Raw genomic sequence first — 20886 nt, 5'->3', positions numbered from 1 at the left:
TTGGATCCCATGTGGAGCCCGGTCCACTCACTGGTTGAGCGCGGTGCGGGCGCGACACCGAGGGTTGCAATCCCGTTACCTGTCACAAAAAAAGACAAAAAGGAAAAAAAAAAAAAGAAAAGAAAAGAACAGCTAGGGAGCCTAGATTTCTATTAGGAAACAACTAAATGATAAGCTACTTTTGAAATTATCCATCTTAGATGAGTTGAAGAAAATTTAGGTGTAAGAACACACCAATACTCTTGTGAAACAAACTTGGCACAGGTCACCCAGTTAATTGTGATAGTCCAAGCATCAAATCCAGTTTCTCATTTTAAATCAAGTATCACAAGCATTATCTATTACTACCTTAAAATGCTAGGCCCTTATCAAATTCAATCGCAAATCACATTAATTTTCAGTTTCTGAACTTGTACAAATTATTCTGTAATATTTATGCAAAAGTTGTCATACAGTTGTCAGGAACGGTCATCATAAATGTTATAAACAGTTAACATTTTGGGGGCACTGACTGTGTTAGGTACTGTTAGGTACTGAATGTGTTACATGCATTACCTCAATTAATCCTCACAATGACACCATGAAGAGATAGGAACAGAGAGATAAAGTAACCAGTACTGGGTAGTATCTAGAAAAGGGACAAGGTAGGGGTGCTCAGGGAATATAATTCAAAAACCACAATTCTCTATTTCCTGGACCAGGATTCTAGGCAAGCTCTAGGGCTGAGATATCTTTCTCAACCACTTAACGTTTATGTGGCCCAATTTCACTTACTCTAGTAAGTGAAACCCAGAAGTTGAACAGTTAACCTCAAAAGTCCTTCATACCCTGAAATGCTCTGATTTTGTAATCATTTTTCTATTCAGGTAATATCTCAAAAAGAAACAGTCTCCTCCTTCTCCATCCTCTGACTAAAGTTTAGTTATTCCACATTTTATGAATCCAACAGGATACTGTTAAATAAAAACAAAAGACCTTTCTTAAAAGCTAAACTCTATTCTGTAGTTACGATTCCTAAACACGACTTTTAACTTCAAATGACAATGACAGGGGGGAGAAAGATCTTACAACTTTGGGCTGGGGTGACGTGGGAGGTGTGAGAGAAAAAAAAGACCACATATCACCAATTTCCGTCTCTTCTAAAAAATAGAAAATAAGTCTTTAGAAGATTTTCATGTAAGCCCATTGCTTTCTTCAGCCAATAAAAATTAATGAAGAAACTATGTCATTTATTCAAACAGCTTATTACAGACATGGAAGAATCACCAATTTGCGGAAATCCTATCAAAATGGCCTAGAGCTCTAGAATCTACATTCTTACCAAGGAGATCATCTAGCACCTTCAAACTGCACCTAAGGACAGTAACAGAATATTTAAAACTGGTAGGAGGAGAAAGGCAGAGCCTGCAGCTCTTCAGGGGCTTGTGCCAGGATGGGATCCACCTCGTGCACTGTTATCATGTGCCCCAGGAGCAAAGGGCAATGGCAGGCAGGCTGCACACACTTTTTATGGCCTGGCCCCCTCCCAGAACAGTAAACACAAGGGCAGGCAGCTGGCACCAGAGTCCTCTGGGGAGACAAGGCCCCAAGCAGCAGATTCCTGCCCACCTCTGGAAGGGAGTTAAGAGGAACGCCTTCTCCCAGGAGTTTTAAAAAATAATACTTTAAGTTCATATTGCTCATATTCTTTTTTTTTTTTTTTCCTTTTTGTCTTTTTTACTGACCAGTAATGGGATCGCAACCCTCGGTGTTGCGCCCGCACCGCGCTCAGCCAGTGAGCGGGAACTGGTCTCCACATGGGATCCGAACCCTCGGCGGGAGCGCCGCTGCACTCACAAGCGGCGCACTCTCCAGTGCACCACCGGGCCAGCCCGCAGAATATTTAAATATTAAGAAAGAAGCAGAAGTTCTGCTCAAAACCATTATTCCATTAAGTCTTCCAAATCAAGACAGGATAATCTTTGCTGCCTTTGTTCTCTAGAAAATAATCCCCCAAAGATTCTAAAATAAACCAGTAAAACCCCTGTATTAGTTTTCTATTATTGCTGTAACAAATTATCACAAACAAAATAACACAAATTTATCATCTCAGTTTCTATAGGTCAGAAGTTTCGTGGGCTTGGCAGCGTCCTCTGCTTAGGGCCTCACAAGGCCAAAATCAAGATGTCCAGAGGGCTGTGCTCCTCCTTGCTGGAAAGTCTGAAGGGAAATCTGCTTCCCCACTCATTCAGGTTGTTGACTGAATTCAATTCCTTGAGGTTGCTGGACTGAAGTCTCTATATGTCATTACTGGCTGTCAGCTAGGCCTGGCCTTGGCTACTAGGGCTGCCTGCATTCCCTCTTATGCTTCCCATGTGGCTCTCTCCAGAAATGGCAGGTTTAGTCTTTCTCATGCTTCAAATCTCTGACTTTCCCCTTTTGCCCCATCTGACTACAGAGAAGGTCCTTTGCTTTTAAGAGCTCATGTTATTAGGTTGGACCCAGGATACCCAGGATAATCTTCCTACTTTAAGATTCTAAAGCTTAATTATATCTATAAAGTCCCTTTTGCCACATAGCATATTCGGATTCCAAAGACTGGAGTATACACATCTTAGGAGGGCCATCTGCCTACCACAATCTGGCCTCCAAAGATTCACTTCTCTCCCAAATGCAAAATACATCATCCTATCTCAAGGTCCCTAAAGGTCTCATACCATTACAGCATCAATTCAAAGTCCAAAAGTCTCATCTAAAGCTCATCAGTTCTAAAGTCCCAAATTTCATCCTGTAATTTAGGTGTGGCTGAGGTTCTGGGTATAACACATTAACTACAACTCCTGGGACACAATTCCTAAAAACAAACAAACTAAAAAACCCAAGTTATCTACTCCCAACATACTCCGGTGAGACAAGCATAAGGTAACAGTTACAGATATTCCAGTTCAAATGGGAAATAAGAGAAAACAATGCTACTGGCCCAAAACACTTTCAAAATATAGGCAAGCTCCACTCCACTTCAAAGCCTGGGAAAAATCTTCTGTGGCTTTTAACTCCACCCCTCTGAGCTCTTGGTTCCACCTCCGAGCCACCCGTCTTTTTTTATGAAAAGCAGCACATTTACACGTGAGTAGTTTTATCAGTCTGCTTCCTGTCAGTAGAATTTGGAGGGTGGGGGGTGTCTGACAACCTTATCTAATTTCTTACTTTGTGTCCCTTTCGATCCAAGCTAGCATTGTTTCTGCTGGCAAATCTCAAGAACCTAGTGGATTTTGCATGAATTTCATAAGGGCTCAATCCATTTAACAGACTCACATCCACAAATAAACAAGGCTGCATCTTCAACACTTTGCTTGGAAATCTCCTCAGCTAAATGTCCAAGTTTATCACTTACAAATTCTGTTTTCCATATAACCACAGGACACAATTCTGCTAAGCCTATTTGTCACTATTTTACAAGAATCCACTTTCCTCCAGTTTCTAATAACATGTACCTCACTTCTATCTAAGCTCTCACTATCAGAGTCATTTACACCCATTTCTACTAATAGTGTATTCTAAGTCATTTCTATCATGCTCTTCAAAATTTGTCCAGCCTCCACCCACTGCCACTTCCATTTTTGGGCAACAACACCCCACTCCTGGTACAAAAAATCTATACTAGTGTTCTATTGCTGCCATAACAAATTACCACAAATGTGTAGTGTCTTAAAATAAGACAAATTTATTATCTCACAATTTCTGTAGATCAGAATTTGGGTGGGCTTGACCAGGTTTTCTGCTTAGAGTCTCACAAGGCCAAAATCAAGATGTCTACAAGGCTGCATTCCTTGCTGGTAATTCTGGAAAAGAATCCACTTCCAAGCTCATTCAAGGCCAAATCTGGCTCTTGATGGTTGTACAAGGAGGTCTCCATTTCCTTGCTGGCTGTCACCTGAGGGCTGGTCTTTGCTACGAGAAGCTGCCTATGTTCCTTTTCACACTTTCCATGTGGCCACTCCTAGCAATGGCCAATGGAGTCCTTCTCATGCTTCAAATCTGATTCCAGCTGGAGAAAGTTTTCTGCTTTTAATGGCTCATGTGATTAGATTAAGCCTACCCCGGAAATCCAGGATACTTTTCCTATCTTAAGATTCTTAACCTTAGGCTGGCCAGTTAGCTCAGTTGGTTAGAGCACAGTACTGATAACACCAAGGTCTAGGGTTTGATCCCTGTGGCCAACAACACACACAAAAAAGATTCTTCACCTTATTACATCTGCAAAGTCCCTTTTGCCATGCAACATACCTACAGATTCCAGGGATTAATGTATGGACATCCTAGGGGAGGGGGCTATGTCATTCTGTCTACAATAAACCCAAGCCCTATGTAAGGCTTTAAAACCACTTGCTAAAGAAAATCTCCCTTTTCTTCAAAAGAAAATGTGAAATAAAGGTGTATGTTCAGAGATAGAGACAATAATATAAGTAAGTACTCATCCTGGAAGAGAGCAGGTAGGCAAAATGAGAACTAAAAGCACATTACGGAAAAGAAGTTCCCACCTGTTCATCCTGAAATAGCAAGGCAATTCACTCTCAACTCAGAAACTAACCCATGCTCTACCTTAACTGTGTGCTTCTCTTCTCTGTATTCCATAAAAGAGGACATAACTAGGCATGTTTTTAAAAAAAGTTTCCCCAGGGTGACTTAACTTTGTAATCAATTGATAAATCAATCTAAGCACATTTCCAAGATTTCATTCTTTCTGCAAGTCACACACCCTCCTCCAATAGCAAATGAAAGCCAAGTATTTCAAAGTCATAAAAGGACAAATCTGCCCTAGTAAGACTACAGGTGAACTTTTCAAAATGACACGAAGAAGAACTAGAATTGGTCCTGTACTTTCAGCCCCAGGTCTACCAAACCAGTTAAGCCAACTGACCTACAACAAAACACTCTTAACAATTACAAAGATAATATTTTAAAGCCCTGCCTACTGTCAGATTCTTGACCATAAATTTTACCTAGAACGGAGGAACTCCAAATATATCTACTGGTCCCTTTAATAGTAGTGACAGGTAAGATCTATTGAGCACTTTCTACCTTCCAAGCACTGTGGTAAGCACTCGACACAAATTATCTCACTTACTCTTTGCCATAAACTTATGAGCTAGGAAATATCATCATCCCCATTTTACAGGTAGGAAAACTGAGGCTTACAGAATTTAGTTCACACAACTTAGTAGTACAGACCCAGATATCTGAGAACCTAGGCAATCTGGTTCTTAACCACTGGCCTATATTGCCACTCCTTAGATGGAATGAGGTCTCCAACTATTGGAAAAATCTTTCCTTCCTAGTTTTCTTTTCCTCTCCCCGAGCCCCCTTCTCAGAATTTAGCAGAGAAAAGGTAATCAAGTATTCCCCAATAATTTGCCACCTCCTTTTCAGAACTCTTTCCTCTCTACAAAAGCAAGAGCCAAGAAGGAACTTTTCCTGACCCCGACTTTGCTTCCCCAAAACAAACTACAGAGCTCCACCCATCACCTGCCTAGTCTAGAAAGGTTCCAACACTACAATAAAACAAAAATAACCCCCCAAAAACAAAATTAAAAAGTCCTATTCTTTCAAAAAGGTCACCAACTAACATATTTATCCTCAGTCAACCTTTCATTCTACATACCTCTCCTCTTCCACCCTGGCTCCCAATTAGCCCTTAATTCCAACTCCACCCGTCTGCCCCACTTCGTGGTCCCCTCCCCCTTTCTCCCCACCAACCCTGCCCGGGGTTCCCTCCACCTCGCACCCAGTCTGCAGGTGGGAAGTTCAGCCCCGCCCAGAGGGACCTGAGGAAGGCTGCCCTGCTCCACGAGAGGGTTCACCCACTCTACCCAGCAGGCACCACTCCCTCAGCACCCTCCCCCAGCATCCCCCTGCGGCCCCACCCCTCAAGCTCCCTTCTCTCTCTGGAGACCCCCTCCTCCAAGTTGCCCCCTAGTCCTCGCCCAGTTCTACCCTCTCCCCTGCAATAAGGTGGTCTCCGATAGCCGGTTCCCACCCTCACATAGGCCTCTGCCCCAAAGCCTCTCTCTCCGCCTTGGAAGTGGAGGGGGGTGGCCCCAGGCCTCCCCGATGGGCTGCAGGGGCCTCGGTTGGTGTGTGTGCGGAGTGGGGGGCAGGGGAAGGTGACGGGCCGCTCGGGAGTCTGCTGCAAGCGTGAAGGGCGGCCACGGCTCGTTGCCCCACCCTGGGTCCACCCCCAACCCCCAACGACATCGCCTGGCAGCTCCCACGGTACCTGTGGTGGAAGCGGCAGCAGCTGCGGCCACTCTCCCCTCTCCTCACACAGACAATATGGCGGCGGCGGAGGAGGAGACACACGGCTCAGCCGCCAGCCGCAGGGACCAGAGCGAGGCTGCAGCCACCGCTGCCGGAAGCGGAAACCCCCTCCTACCAGGAGGCGGGGCAGGGCCGCTTCCAACTCCGCCCCCAGCGGACTCTAGCTGAGTGCGGCCATGCTGGGATGTCCTATTGTATCTGGGGGTTCAGTTCCAGTCTAGGGCGCTAAATGGAAGGAGTTCTCAACGTAATGCATGATAACAAGACTTGCAATAGTTAAGCACATTTTATTTCAGTATCTGTACGAACTGATGAGAGAGAGAACACGAACCTCCCACTAAGCGTGCAATTGGTTTGACCCAAGCTAAGATGGCGGTCCCTAGGTTTCCCGTACTTCATGCAGCGGGCCAGTCCCACCATCCTACAAGCCGACCCCTCCCTCCTTTCTTGGAAAGAAGCATGCGCAACCTGCAGAGCTGTAGAGCGAAGCGTTCTGGGAGCTGAAGTCTCGTGCTTGGACCCCTTGTCTAGGATTAAGGTTCCAGCAGCACTTTTTTCCGCTCTCAAACTTAAAGTTTGGAATAAGCTGGACCCTGGGAAGGGTGTGGAGCAGGAGTCCGGGAAGTGGCGTTACTAGGCCTCTAGAGACAGGCCCAATTCCTTCCTGTTACAGTGGGCCTACCTAGAGCTTCCCATCCAGAATAGTGTTTTTTCCCTTCAGTCTGCTCACTACCCCTCTGTCCTTGCCCGGGCTGTCTCCCCAAAATAGCCACGAGATGCTTTCCACCATGCAAACCTGATCATGGTCTCTTGGTTAAAAAAAAATTTCCCATGGCCCTCTCGTGCACTAAAGATAGCCTAAACTCTTCCCTTGACATTCAAGGCCCTCCATCATTTGGTCAAAACCTTCCTTTCCAGCCTCCTGTTTTGCCACTCCCCTCTCATATGCCTGGTGCTTTCACTATTATAACTGCAAACAATTCCTGGAACTTGGCTGTGTTGCCTCTCTTCCTTTGCACTGACAGTTAATTCTGTTACTGTCATTTCATGGACTGGATAAGTTCTGTATATATATAAGAGTCCTTTCCTCTGGGGATCTTCTCTCCTTTGATCTTCCCCAAACCCAGACACCATCACTCAGCAGCCTGAGGTCCCTAGTCTGCCTCCTCCACCAGACTGTGAGCCCTGAGTGGACAGAGCTGGGCCTGATGATCACCCTGTACCCTGCAGGCCCTGCTAAAAGCTGGTGTAAGTGCTGTTGAGAGGAATTCAAGTGTTAGCCTCACCTCTGTGGGGCAGAGGTGTGAGGGCTGGAGCAAGGGTGAGGAGGCTGAGTTATTTTAGTACCGGCTATTATCCCGAGCTACCCCAGAATAGCTGCCTGTCCCAGGGATGGGCCTCTCCACCCTCTTTAGCTCTCCTTAAACAGTTTGTCAGCTGACTGGCACTTCTGCTTCCAAAGAGACAATCTCTTCCCCTGTGGGATGAGGGTGGTGGCAGCTGCAGACATATAATGATGGCCTCAGGGAGAGGCCATGACCTTTTCTGGGCCTCATCCACCAGACATATCTGTGGCATTTCATCCCAATTACCCGATAATCCACAGCAGTTGTTCTCTGAGTGAGTGTTCTAAAAAGCTGGTCATTCCTCCTCTCTGGGCCTCAGTTTCTCCATCTGTAGGCTGCAAAAGTTAGGCAAGATAATCCTAATGCTTCTGTGAAGCCCTCTTTCAGGAAATGAATGGCTTTCCACCTACCTCTTGGACCATGTCTTTTCAGCTCTCATGGCTTCCTTTTTTCCACCTTTATTCACGTGTGTTCAACTCACAGCTATTGATCACTTGCTATGAGCAAGATACTGTGCTAGGTGCTGGGGATGTGGTATGAGCAAGACAGATACCATTTCCTTACTGGTGGAGGTCACCTTCTAAAGTGAAAAACAAATAATGCACAGGTAAACAAATGAATAAACGATTTCAGTTAGCAATAATTGCTATGAAGGAAAAAGATAAGTAACTGTGAAGTAGGAAACTAGCTAGAGTGGTCATAAGGTCCCTCTGAGAAGGCAATGGTAAGTACAAAGGTCCCAAGGTAGGAAAGAGCTTGATGAGTTTGAAGAAAGAGGCCATGATGGATGAAGCACTGAGAGTAAGGGGGAGAAGAGTAGATGTGGTGGGAGGGGTGGGCAGGGCATTCAACCATCATAAGAAAGCTGAGTTTTCATCTGAGCGGAGTGAGAGTGTTTCTCATGGCTTAGCCCTCACACCTTTCTGGTGATCTCAGCCCCTCCTACAGCATCAGTTCTTCATTCTTTTACCCAGTTCTGACCTCCATTCATGACCTCGTTTGGAGGGCTCATCTGGACACACATGTATAACCTACTCATGCATGACACAGTTGAAACTCAACCCCTGCCATCTCCCAGGCCAACTGGGATAGATCTCTGGTCCCCGGAGGCTCCCAGTCCCCATTATTCACCTAGTCATGAACTTAACACCTATCCTTAACACCTACTCTCCCTGATCTCCCACATTACAGCTCTCAAACTAGTCTTTCTACAAACAACAACAGCAGCAACAGTAACAGTTAAGACGTTGAGAGTACTTGCCCTATGCCACACACGGAATGTTCATCATTTCCTTTAATCCTCACATCAGCCTGATGAGGTAGGAACCAAAAGTATCCCACTGTACAGTGAGGAAACTGAGGTTCAGAGAGATCACAGTCTATGCCCAAGGTCACATACCAGACGTGGACCTTTCATTTCGAACTGGGTCATTAGAATCTTAATCACTGCACTGAGAACCTAAGTGTATCAGCTTTCTACTGCTGCTTAACAAGTCACCCTAAAACAGAGTGGCTTAAAACAACAATCATTTATTTGCTTATGTTTGTGTGTATTGGCAGTTTGGACACATCTCAGCTAGGACAGCTCTTTTCTGCTGTACATGGTCTTGCCTGTGCTTATTCCCACATTTGCAGTGAGTTAGCAGGTCAGCAAGGTGGCTGGTCCTATTTAGCCTCATTCCCGTGTCTGGCAGTTGGCTGGGGCTGTTGGCTTGAGTGCCTTAGTTCCACTCCATGTGGCTTTTTCAGTAAGCTAGCTTGAGCTTCCTGACATGATCATCTCCAAAAGGAAGAGAATAAAAGCAGCAAGGCTTTCTGAGACCTAAGCTCAGAAATGCTATAGCATCACTTTCACTGCATTATATTGATCAAAGCCAGTCACATGGCCAGCTCAGATTCAAGGAGAGTAGAAATAGACTCCATCTCTTGATGAGAAAAACATTAAAGTCATATTGCAGAGTCATGTGTACAGGGATGGATGGAATTGTTGCAGCCATCTTTGCAAACATTATATCACGTTAAATAACCATATGTAGAAATCTGATTAAATAATTTATAGTTCAGCTAAACATGGAGTTTTTCACAGCAATAAGAGGTCATATTTTTGAGCACTTAATATATTTCAGACACTGTACAGGATGCCTTACCTGTATTAACTCATTTAATCCTCAGAGCAGCTCTGTGTAGCCGATACATTTTTATCCCCGTTTTAGAGATTAAGCACACCAAGTTTCAGAGAGGTTAAAAAATTTGTCCCAGGTCATAGAGTTAGTAAGTGGCAAAGCTATTAAATATAATGAGAACAATGTTATGTGCTGACATGGAAAGCTGGCCCTGACATACTGTCATGAGATAAAATGCAGGAGACAAAACAGTAGTTTGGTTGGAACACATTTTAAAAATACATTTAAAAATGGGTGCATGTACATGTGTTGTATAGCTTTAGATAAAGTTGAAGAAGGATTTATCATAAACTATTAATGGAGCTTATCTCTTATGAGGGGAAGAGGAGAGAACTTTTACTTTAAACACTTCCGTCTGCATTGTTTGAATTTTTTTTTACAGCAAACATGAGTTTTTATTTTAACACCTCATAAAGAAGAAAGTGTTTTTAAAATGTCCTTCAACTTGTCTCTCACCTTTGTCTTTTTCTATCTGTTTTTTACTTTTGCTATTTTTTTCTTCTTTTTTGACACCAGCCCAGCCCAGCCCAGCCCAGCCCCTTATCAATTCTGGCCTGAAGTTTTGTGACTACCTTGGGGGCCCCTCCCTCTCTCTGAAGTGCATCCTGCACACTGCCGCTGGCGGAAAGTTTATTAACCACCATGCTCCTTTTTTGCTTAACAGTTTTCAATGGCATTGCCCTGCTTGCACAGAAAGTCCAAACCCTTTGGCTCGATGTACAGGGTGTTTGTAAATTGGACTCCAACTTGGTTGGATTCCAGCTCTGTCACTTACTAGCAGTATAAACTCGGACAAGTTATTTAACATCTCTGAGCTTCAGTCTCTTTGTTAAAAAAAACCAAAGAAAGAAAGAATGGGAAGGAAGGAAGGAAGGAAGGAAAGAAGGAAGGAAGGAAGGAAGGAAAGAAAGCAGGAAGGAAGGAAAGAAGGAAGGCAGGCAATAGTATTACATATCTTGTGGCAAAGTAGATCACTGTTCAGTGACTGTTAAGTCTCTCCTCCAACCAGAGACAGTTGATACTTCCCTGCCCCATTGATTTTAGGGTTGGCCATGTGATTTGCTTTAGCCAGTGGAATATAGATGAAAGTGATAATGTGAAAGTTTCAGCCTAGGTCTTAAGAAGTCTTTCATGTTTCTGATTGCCCCCCATGGAATTTTTGCCTCTGCCTTGAAGGCTGTCATTGGTGCATTGTATCTTATGAAACAGAGTCTCAATCAAAGCTGCTGAAGGCAAGTCTGAGATAACTATAGTTTTGTAGTTTTGTATTTTAATGTTTAGTTTGTATTAAATTATAAATTGTAGTTTTCTTTTTAATGAACTCCATCCCTGAATAACAGGAAGCTAAACAGGTAGGAAGAGAATGCTCTGTCTCAATTTAGGAAAGCAAGTGTCTATACCCTCAACATCAAACAGGCTGGTCCCAGTAGAATAAAAGATGTATAGCGGACCTGAATTGGTGCCAATCCAAGCAGAGCCCACCTGGGCTCGGCAAAACCCAAATGACTGTAGATGAGAGAGGGAGAAATCATTATTTGTTTCTGTAAGCCACAGAGTTTTGGGGTGGTTTGTTATGCAACAGTATTATAGGAATAGCTAACTGATATATCTGCCTCATAGGGCTTTGTCAGGATTAAATGAATGAATAGAGTAAAGCCCTTAAAAATATGCTGGCACATAGCAAGGCTGCAACCAGTGTAGGCTATCACTGTATTATTGGGAGTGCAACTGTGAACAAAGCAGACGAAGTCCCTGTTCTCACGGATCTCACATTCTGTGGAGAGACGTATGATATGTCAGGTGGTGATGAGCATTACAGAGGAAAATAAAGCAGGGAAGGGAGAAGGGCATGCTGTGGTGCAGTTTCAAATGGGTTAATCAATGAGGCCTCACTGGGAAGGTGAAACTTGAGCAAATGCCTGGAAGAAGTAAGGCAGGGAGTCGTGAGGGTGCATGGGAGAAGATTGTCCCAAGCAGAGGGAGAGGGTGGGCAAAGACCATGAAGTGGCCTCATGCCTGGTGGGTTTAAGGAACAGCTAGGAGATAGGGTGGCTGAGCTGAGTGAGCAAGGAAAAGATGATGTCACAAAGATTCACAGGGGGCTGGATCATGCATAGCCTTATAGCCTACTGGGGGGACTCTGGCTTCTGCTCTAAGTGAGGTGTGGAGGATTTTGACCAGAGGGAAGACAGGACTGGCTTTTTTTTTTACAGGATCTTTCCATTCACTGGGTGTAAAATAAATGAAATGGGAATGAGGGCTGAAACAGGGAGACCGGGAAAGAGGCTACTATCATAATCCAGATGAGGGATGGTGATGGTTTGAAACAAAGTTAGACTCTGGGGTTATTTTGAAAGTAAAGCCAAAAGCATTTGTTGATTGGTGGAATATGGGGTGTTTGAGAAAGAAAAAAATTGGGGATAATTCCAAAGTTTTTGGCCTGAGGAAATGAAAGAAGAAACTTGCCAGCAACTGAGGAGATGTCATAGGAAGGGACCTTCTGGGGCTTGGGAGGGAGCTTAGCAATTCCATTTGGGGACTTGTTAAATCTGAGGTAACTATCAGACCCCCAAGTGCAGGTGCCTAGTTGGAAGTTAAATGTATGAATCTGAGCCCAGGAGAGAGGTCCAGGCTGGAGAAGTAATCTTGGGAGTTGTTACAGACTGAATTGTGTCCTCCCAAAATTCGTATGTTGAAGCCCTGATACCCAATGTGACTGTATTTAAAGACAGGGTCTTTAAGGAGGTAGTTAGATTAAATGGGGTCATAAAGGTGGTGCTCTAATCCAATAGGACTGGTGTCCTTATAAGAAGAGGAAGAGACACCAGAGCTTGCTCCCTCCACACAGGTGCACAGAGGAAAGGCCATGTGAGGACATAGCGAGAAGATAGCCCTTGACAGACCAGGAAGAAAGGCTTTGCCAGTAACCATCCCTGCCAGCGTCTTGATCTTGGACTTCTGGCACCCAGAACTGTGAGAAAATAAATTTCAGTTACTTAAGCCATCCAGTCTCTGGTATTTTATGGCAGCCAGAGCAGACTAGTACAGAATCATCAACATAGAAATGTTTTGTTTTTCAGGGCCAGCCCATGGCTCACTTGAGAGACTGTGGTGCTGACAACAACAAGCCAAGGGTTAAGATCCCCTTACTGGTCATCTTTAAAAAAAAGAAAAAAAGAAAAAGAAAAAAAAAGAAATGTTTTGTTTTTCTTTTCTTTTCTTTCTTTTTTTTTTTTTTTTTTTTTGTGGCTGACTAGTATTGGGACAAAAAAAAAAATTTTTTTTTTTTTTTTTTTTTTTTTTTTTTTTTTTTTTTTTTTTTTTTGTGGCTGACTAGTATTGGGACCATAGCAATAGGTTTTAAAGCCATGAGACTGGGTGAGATTGCCAAAAGAGTGAGTGTAGACAGGGAAGAGGAGAGGACCAAAGACTAAGCCCAGAGGCATCCAATATTAACAGTCAAGAAACCAGCAAAGGGGCCTGAGAAGGAGCAGCCAGTGAGGTAAGTGTCCTGGGAAATGAATAAACAAAACATTTCAGGGAGGGAGCACTGACACTTGTGTCAGCCGCTGCTGAGAGGTCAGGGAAGATGGGAGCTGAGAGCTAATTGAGCAGAGTGGATGGCATTGTTACCTTGACAGGAGAGAGTTTATGTAGATTAGTGGGAGCAAAAGTCTGAATGGAGCAGGATTAAGAGGGAGTAGGATGAAATATAAATGTAGACAAGAAGGAAAGAAGGAAGGAAGAAAGGAAGGAAGGAAGGAAAAGGAAAGCTCTTTTTAAGAGTAGAAAGCCAACTGCATGTAGAGGAAAGGGAGTTAGAAAATTACCATTTGGGGGCCGGCCCGGTGGCGCACTGCTATAGTGCGCTGCTTGGGAAGCGCGGTGGCGCTCCCGCTGAGGGTTCGGATCCCACATACAGACCGGTTCCCACTCACTGGCTGAGCGAGGCACGGGAGCAGCACCGAGGGTTGCGATTCCGTTGCCGGTCCCGGTCCGGTACGGGAGCGACACTGAGGGTTGTGATCCGTTGCCAGACACGGAAAAAGACAAAAAAAGAAAAAGAAAATTACCATTTGGCAATCACTATAGGAATAATTGTTTCAGGAGAGAATCATTAATGGATACTGCAGTGGTGGATTAAAGTTTGATGAGAAACAGGACATTTGCATAGGATATCTCTCCACAAGATACTTACTAATTACAAAAGGTAAAATAGTAACTTTACAGTGCAGAAACCCAGCAGACCGTGTATCACACCTAATTGATCAGAGTGAACATTCCTGGTAATGGGGTGAATCGACACTGTGTGTGGTCTCCTGGGGTGATGCACTGAGAGGGACACAGCATCGCTTCAGTGGGGTTTCTGCCAAAACTGCATAACTGATTCATGAGGAAACATCAGACAAACCCAAAGTAAGGGATACTTCTACAGAATAACTGGCCTGTACTCTTTAAAAATGTTGAGGTCATGAAAGACAAGGAAAGACCAAGGAATATTCTAGGTTAAGATGACTAAAAAGATACAATTACTAAATGCAGTGTCAGGTCCCAGATCCAGAAAAAGTTGTTTTCACTTACTCTAAAGAATATTAGGTGAATAACTGGTGAAATTTGAGTAAAGTCTGTAGATTAGATAATAGTTTGGGGGCTGGCTGGTTAGTTCAACTGGTTAGAGCTCAGACTTATAACATCAAGGTCATGGGTTCAGATCCCCATACTGGCCAGCCACCAAAAAAAAAAAAAAAAAAAAGTCTATAAAAAGGTTGTAACTTTGGATCCACACACCAGCCAGACTTAATAATAATAATAATAATAATAATAATAATAATAATAATAATAATAATATCAATGTAAAACGTCTCAATTTTGGATATTGTAAGAGAATGTCCTTGGTTTTAGGAAACACACTGGTTTTAAGGGGCAAAAGAGAATCATGTCCATAACTTACTGTAAAAGAGATCAGAATTGAGGGAGAGAAAGAGAAATGATAAGGCAAAGATGGTAAAATCTGGGCAATGGGTATTTGGGTATTCTTTGTACAATTTTGTAACTTTTCTGTAGATGAAATTACGTCAAAATAGACAATAACAAGAGAGAACGGAAGGAGAGGAAGGAGAGGCACTGGGGCTGTGAGTACAGACAACTTTCTGAGAAGTTTTGCTGTAGGACTAAGGATGAGGTGGTAGGTGGAGAGGAAGTGGGATCAAGAGAAGTTATTTAAGTGTAGAAATATTAGCATGTTTTTGTGCTAATGAGAATGATTCAGTAGATTGGAAAAAATTGATGATGCAAGAGAGAGAAGAGAGTGGCTCACATGATTTCCCTGCAGAGAGAAAAGTGTAGGGCTTGACCTTGGAGCACAGATGGTTCATCCATGGTCACAGAAGGGAGGGTGGAGTATTTGGGTACTATTGAGGTGTGGGTAGTTGTGTAGTGGGAGCTTGTGGAAATGCTTTCTGATTGCTACAATTTTTCCTGTGAAATAGGAAGCAAAGTCCTCAGCTGAGCATGAGAAAGGGGGAGAAGGTGATGGAGGTTTGAGGAGAAGATAGGAGGGAATTGTGTGGGAAGAATGAATGGACCAATGGACCCTAGTGTGAGTGTCAGGTGGTACCCCCATTGAGGCTAGCCATCATTAGGCCAGTCTACATGGAGATGTGTTTTTCTCTAGCCACATTCCACTGCACGGGGATGAGCACAGAAGGACAGAGTTGGCACTGACTGGTGGGTGTTTAGCTAAAGAAAGTCAGGGGGATGTGGGAGTGTACAGCACAATGGAGATAAGGATACACCACGGGCTTTAAGGATACACCATCTGCAAGAAGGGAAGTAAGGATGAAGGGACACCAAAGTTCAGAGAGGTTTAGTGACTTACCCAAGCTTGCACAGCTAGGGAGTAGTGATTTGGGCTCTGAGCCCAGGCAGTGTGGTTCAAAGTTTGTTCTCTTACCAGCCCATCATACATAGACTGTTCCCAGCCTGTAGCATGGCATCTGGCACATGCAGCTTCATGCTGACTAGTGAATGGAATTGTGTCTGGGATTTCCTCTGCCTTCCACTTTCCCCCATTTCTTCCTCCCCTTCAAGTTGTCTTTGATGTCTTACCCCATGTGGCAGAGGAGATGGGCCATCCCTCTCCTTTGGGTGGCCCTTCATTCATGCCTGCCATCTGCCATTCAGCAGGTCTTTCCTGAGCACCTACTCTGGGACAGACACTTTTCCAGGTTCTCAGTACACAGAGGAAATCAAGGCAGTGTTCCTGGCCTGGTGGAGCTCAGTCAAGTGGGGAAAAGATAATCAGACACATCTCTCATTGCAGACTGGGATTACCTCTAGGAGAGACAAGTGGGTGGGGTATGAGAGTGCACGCGAGGGAAAGATGACCCAGTGAAGGGAGGGAGAAAGACTTTGCCCAGGGAAGGCAAGGAGTGGGTGCAGTATGGGGCTGACCAAGGAGGAGGAGCAGCATGGGCAAAGGTCTTAAGATGGGGATATGCCTACTGCATTAAAGGCACATCAGGGCTGGCCAGTTAGGTCAGTTGGTTAGAGCACCTTGTTATAAGATCAAGGTCAAGGGTTTGGATCCCCATACTGGCCAGCTGCCAAAAAAATAAATAAATAAAGGCACATCAAGGAGGCCAATATGGCCTGAATACACATGGGAAACATGAAGGAGGAGAAGGAACATTGTGGAAATGAGGTGGGTAGGGTCCTGTATACCATGTAGAGTATGGCTTAAGAACAATGGGGAGCCATGGGAGGTTTAAGCAGGGGAGTGACTTCATATGAGTTTTACATTTATAAAAGATCTATTTGTCTGCTGGGTGGAGAGCAGAGAGGAGGGGAGGCGGGGGGCAGTCCAGGTGAGAGGTGATGATGGCATATACTAGGATGGACGCAGTGGAGATGCAGAGAAGTAGATCGATTTGAGACCTGTTTCAGAGCTGGAGTCCATCACAGGGAAACTGAGGTCCAGTACATCCAAGTACAGCCTCCCAGCTCTTCCAGCCTTTCAGATACTTCTGCACTATGGTGTCATGTGCGGGTGGTTGGACTGGAGAATGGGTGGCTAGAGCAGATGACCCCTTACCTTTGCCTCATGACCCATGAGTCTCGGATCAGGCTTTGAAGGGGCTATCTGTACCTTAGTGAGCAAGTAGCTCATGGCCTTAAAGGATCATCCCATCACTTCCTCTCCTCCCCCAGCCCCCATTTAACCCTGGGCAGGTCGCTTCCTCTCTGAACCACACTTTCTACATTGGTTACATGAGGATGTAACAATACCTACAAAACTTTGGTGACATCACCCCCATTTAACAGATGAGACAATTGAGCCACGGAGAGAGGGAGTGATTGTCCCAGGGTCACACATGAGTAAGTGACACAGCCAAGGTTGAAACCCAGGACAGAACCTGTGATCTTGACCTCCCCGCTCCACCACGTGCCTCCCCTACCTTTTCTTGGGTCTCTTGAGTCCTAGGGATGCTCAACTCACCCAGTGTGGTCTTTTCAAACCCTGGAAATTCAGGGCTGGGTAGCTAAGTGGTTAGAGCCATGGACTGCTTGGATTCAATGTCCATCCCTACTGAAGGGTCTTATTCTGTCTGAATCTCAGTTTTCCTATTTGTAAAATGGGAGTAACAGTACACACCTTGTAGCCACCTGGTAGGGGAACTGTGTAAACATAGTGATTTGTGCATGCAAGTCATTTACAGCGCCTTCTGAGAGGCCAGCACTCCATCCGTGCTCACTGCTGCCATGATTTTCATAGGGAAGGAAAACCCTGCAGACCCAATGCTCCCTTTAATAGTAGTTGTAATGCTTCTTCTCTTTTCCAAAATAAAATTCATAAATAACACAGCCTATCGACACACATAACTTTAAACATAAGTAATATCATAATTGTAATTTAAAAGAATAAAATGCAACCAATTAGAATAAATTAATGTCTAAATGTTCAGCATGATACACAGAAAACATCCCAAAGTAGCGGGGAGGGTGTGGCTCTGGGTGGAATCACCATGAATCTGTGGGCTGAATCAGGAGTGCCTCGTGGGCAACTCAAGTGCCATGACCGCATGGCTGTGATAGTCCAAAATGTGAGCAGTTCTAGGCTGGCCAGTTAGCTCACTTGGGAGAGCTCGGTGCTGCTAACACCAAGGTCACAGGTTCGGATCACCATACTAGATAGAAAAAAAAAAAAAGTGAGCTGTTCCAGATAAATTTCTGAACTGAATGCAATCCAGTCTGCTCCCAGTGCTATGGACTGAGTGTGTCCCCCCCAAATTCATACATTTACACCTAATCCCCAGTGTGATGGTATTAGAAGGTGGAGCCTTTGGAAGGTGATTAGGTCATGAGAGTGGAGCCCTCATGAATGGGATTAGTGTCCTTATAAAATAAGCCCTTCCATCAAGTGAGGACATCTATGAACCAGGAAGTGGAACCACAAAGTGGGTCCTCAATGGACACTGAGTCTGCGAGCTTCTTGATCTTGGACTTCCCAACCTCCAGATCTGTAAGAAATGATTTTCTGTTGTTTATAAGCCACCCAGTCTATGGTAATTTGTTATAGCAGCCCAAACTGACTAAGACACCAATTTATGTGGAGGTTGCTTTCCTGGCAGAGTCACCGCGTATTACGCTGGAAAAAGCAATACTGTAGAGACAATAAAAAGACTGGTGATTGCCAGGGATCAGGGGAAGGAGAGGGAAGGCTGAATAGGTGGAGCACAGGGCATTTTTAGGGCAGTGAAACTCTTCTGTATGATATTATAATGGTAGATACAGGATATTATGCATTTGTCAAAACTCGTAGAACTATACAACACAAAGAGTGAACCCTAATGTAAACTATGGATTCTGGTTAATAACAATGCATCAATATTGGTTCATCAATTGTAACAAATGTTCCACACTAATGCAAAATCTCCAAAGGGAGATTTGAACACCACGTATGCAGGATCTGAGACCCACTGCAGGATGTCTGCACCCCTGTTCCCCTCTTGCAGGGTGTTTGAAGCAGCCCCCCAATCCCTGGGGACTGACCAACACTCTCAGTGGCACTACCCCACTGAGAGTCTCTGTACTGGATCTTTGCCCTTTGTCTTTTCACCATGAGGAGCATCCTTTAGAACCCACACTGCTGACTTGCTGATCTCAGGTGATGGAGACATGATGGCCTGATTGAAAAGGCTCCTCAGCCTCAGGAACCTCAAGGTGCCCCGTGGACACAGCTCACATCTCAGCTTCCAGAAATCCTACTTCAAATCTAGATCTCAGCCACTCACTCACTGTGTGGACCTGAGTGAGACATAACACTTTGCTGAGCCTCAGTTTCCCCATTGGTAGGAAAAAGGATTATAGTACCTGCCTCATCGAGTACATTCATTCATTTAGTAAATATTTATTGGGCACCTACTGTTTGTACTGGAGATATAACAGTGAACAGAACAAACATCTCTGCCTTATTGGAGCTCATGATCTCATGACAAGGCCAGACAAAAATCAAATGAACATATATAAGATAATGTCAGCAATGAAGAAAAAGAAGGCAGGGTAATAGAAAGAGAATAGGACCAGGGCTGCTTGGTGAGGGTGGGCATGGAAGGCTTCCTAGAGGAGGTGGCATTTGAACGAGGCACAGAATGAAGTGAGTGAGCCATGGAAGTATTGGGAAGAACATTCCAGGTTCAGGCAACAGCAAATACCAAAACTCAGAGGTGGGAATATGCTAGGTGTGTTTGACAAACAGCAAGGAGGCCAGCGTGGCCACCAGGAGTGAGTGAGAGGGGAGCTGAAATGAGGACAGAGAGACTGGGAGATGCTAGACTGTGTAAGAGAATTTGGGTTTTATGCCAAGCGTAGCAGGGAGAAAACTTGAAGAGTTAATCACCGGGGAAGCCCTCCTGTGGTGTGTGTCCTTGCGAGTGAGAAAAGGGATTCCGCACACTCTAAAGCCACCCTGCTGTTCATGATCACGGTCTGGGATACTTTGAGCAGAAAGTGTCCTATTCTCTGTGGAGTCAGAGGGCTGGTGGTGGAAGCGTCTGCCATGCTGTAGTTCCCATGAGGATACCACCAGGTGGCGACCCTGGGTCGTGTTTCTAACTCGTGGGTTATCGATGCCTGAAGGGCTTATAAGAACACAGATTGCTGCGCCCCAACCCTAAAGTGTTTGACCTGTAGGTCTGGGGTGAGGCCCAAGAATCTGCGCTTTGATCATGTTGCAGGTGATACTAATGCTGCTGGTTTAGGGACCTCACTTTTGAGAATCCCTGATTGGAGCCCTAAGGTAGACACCAGGACCACCTCCTTCGTGTCACCATAATAGAGGTATCTGACCAAAACACTCCATTATCTTCCCATCACATTTAGAATAAAATCCAGGTCTCTTGCCAGGTCCTCCCTCCACCTCCACCATGATACAAGTCCTCCTTCTTCCCCCACCTCCTCTCCTGTCACTCTGTAAATAATGGCTACCACGTTTCTCTCTGTTCCTTGAATCCTGCTCCTGAACCAGGCCTTTGCACATGCTTGCCTCCCATCTGGGATGCCTTTCCCTCAACTGTCCCGTTGTTGCTGGCATTCTCCCACTCCTCATGCCTCAATTTACATGTCTTCTTATCAAGTGGGCTTTCACCAGCAACCGTCTCTAAAACTGGTGGCCTGCTCCTGTTAATCTCTACCCTTTTCCTTTTTAGTACTTGAGGCGATTTGTAATTATTTAGTTTTTTTCTTGGTTAATTGTGCCTCCTGTCTAGATTCTAGGCCCTCAAGAGCAGGGACTGAGTCTTTTTTGTTTTCTGCTTCATCCCACCTACCAGGACAGTGCCTGGCATCAAATGAGCCCACAGGAAATAATTCATGACTACATGACACTAAAGACTTGCCCAAGCTCTCCCAGAGAGAACAGGTGGGTGGAGACTCCATGTAACGGGTACTTATGTGATGTTCAGCATCGCCTCACCCTAGTCCCAGCCCTGGTGATCAGAGTGCTCTGGAGGGAAATAAAGATGAGACTATGTCTGCAAACTGTTTACAGTCTTGTCAGTGTT

The 20886-nt window shown here is 44.7% G+C and overlaps 1 protein-coding gene across 2 annotated transcripts in view; it reads right to left on the bottom strand.

Moving 5' to 3' along the window:
• The window catches only part of CSNK2A1 (casein kinase 2, alpha 1 polypeptide), a 55920-nt gene extending 49497 nt beyond the window's left edge, over window positions 1–6423 (bottom strand). Inside the window, exon 1 of one of the 2 annotated variants that reach the window (XM_008576060.1) lies at window positions 6257–6423. The gene's annotated coding sequence lies outside the window, so the exon portion shown is untranslated. The remainder of the gene's footprint in view (window positions 1–6256) is intronic. The other variant, XM_008576059.1, reaches the window with a different exon arrangement.
• Window positions 6424–20886: the final 14463 nt, after the last annotated feature.

This window comes from Galeopterus variegatus, unplaced genomic scaffold (assembly GCF_000696425.1).
Source record: "Galeopterus variegatus unplaced genomic scaffold, G_variegatus-3.0.2 Scaffold1282, whole genome shotgun sequence".
In the NCBI taxonomy this organism is placed as follows: Eukaryota; Metazoa; Chordata; class Mammalia; order Dermoptera; family Cynocephalidae; genus Galeopterus; species Galeopterus variegatus.
Note: the sequence above shows the minus strand (reverse complement) of the source record. Positions and strands in the feature narration are given on the sequence as shown.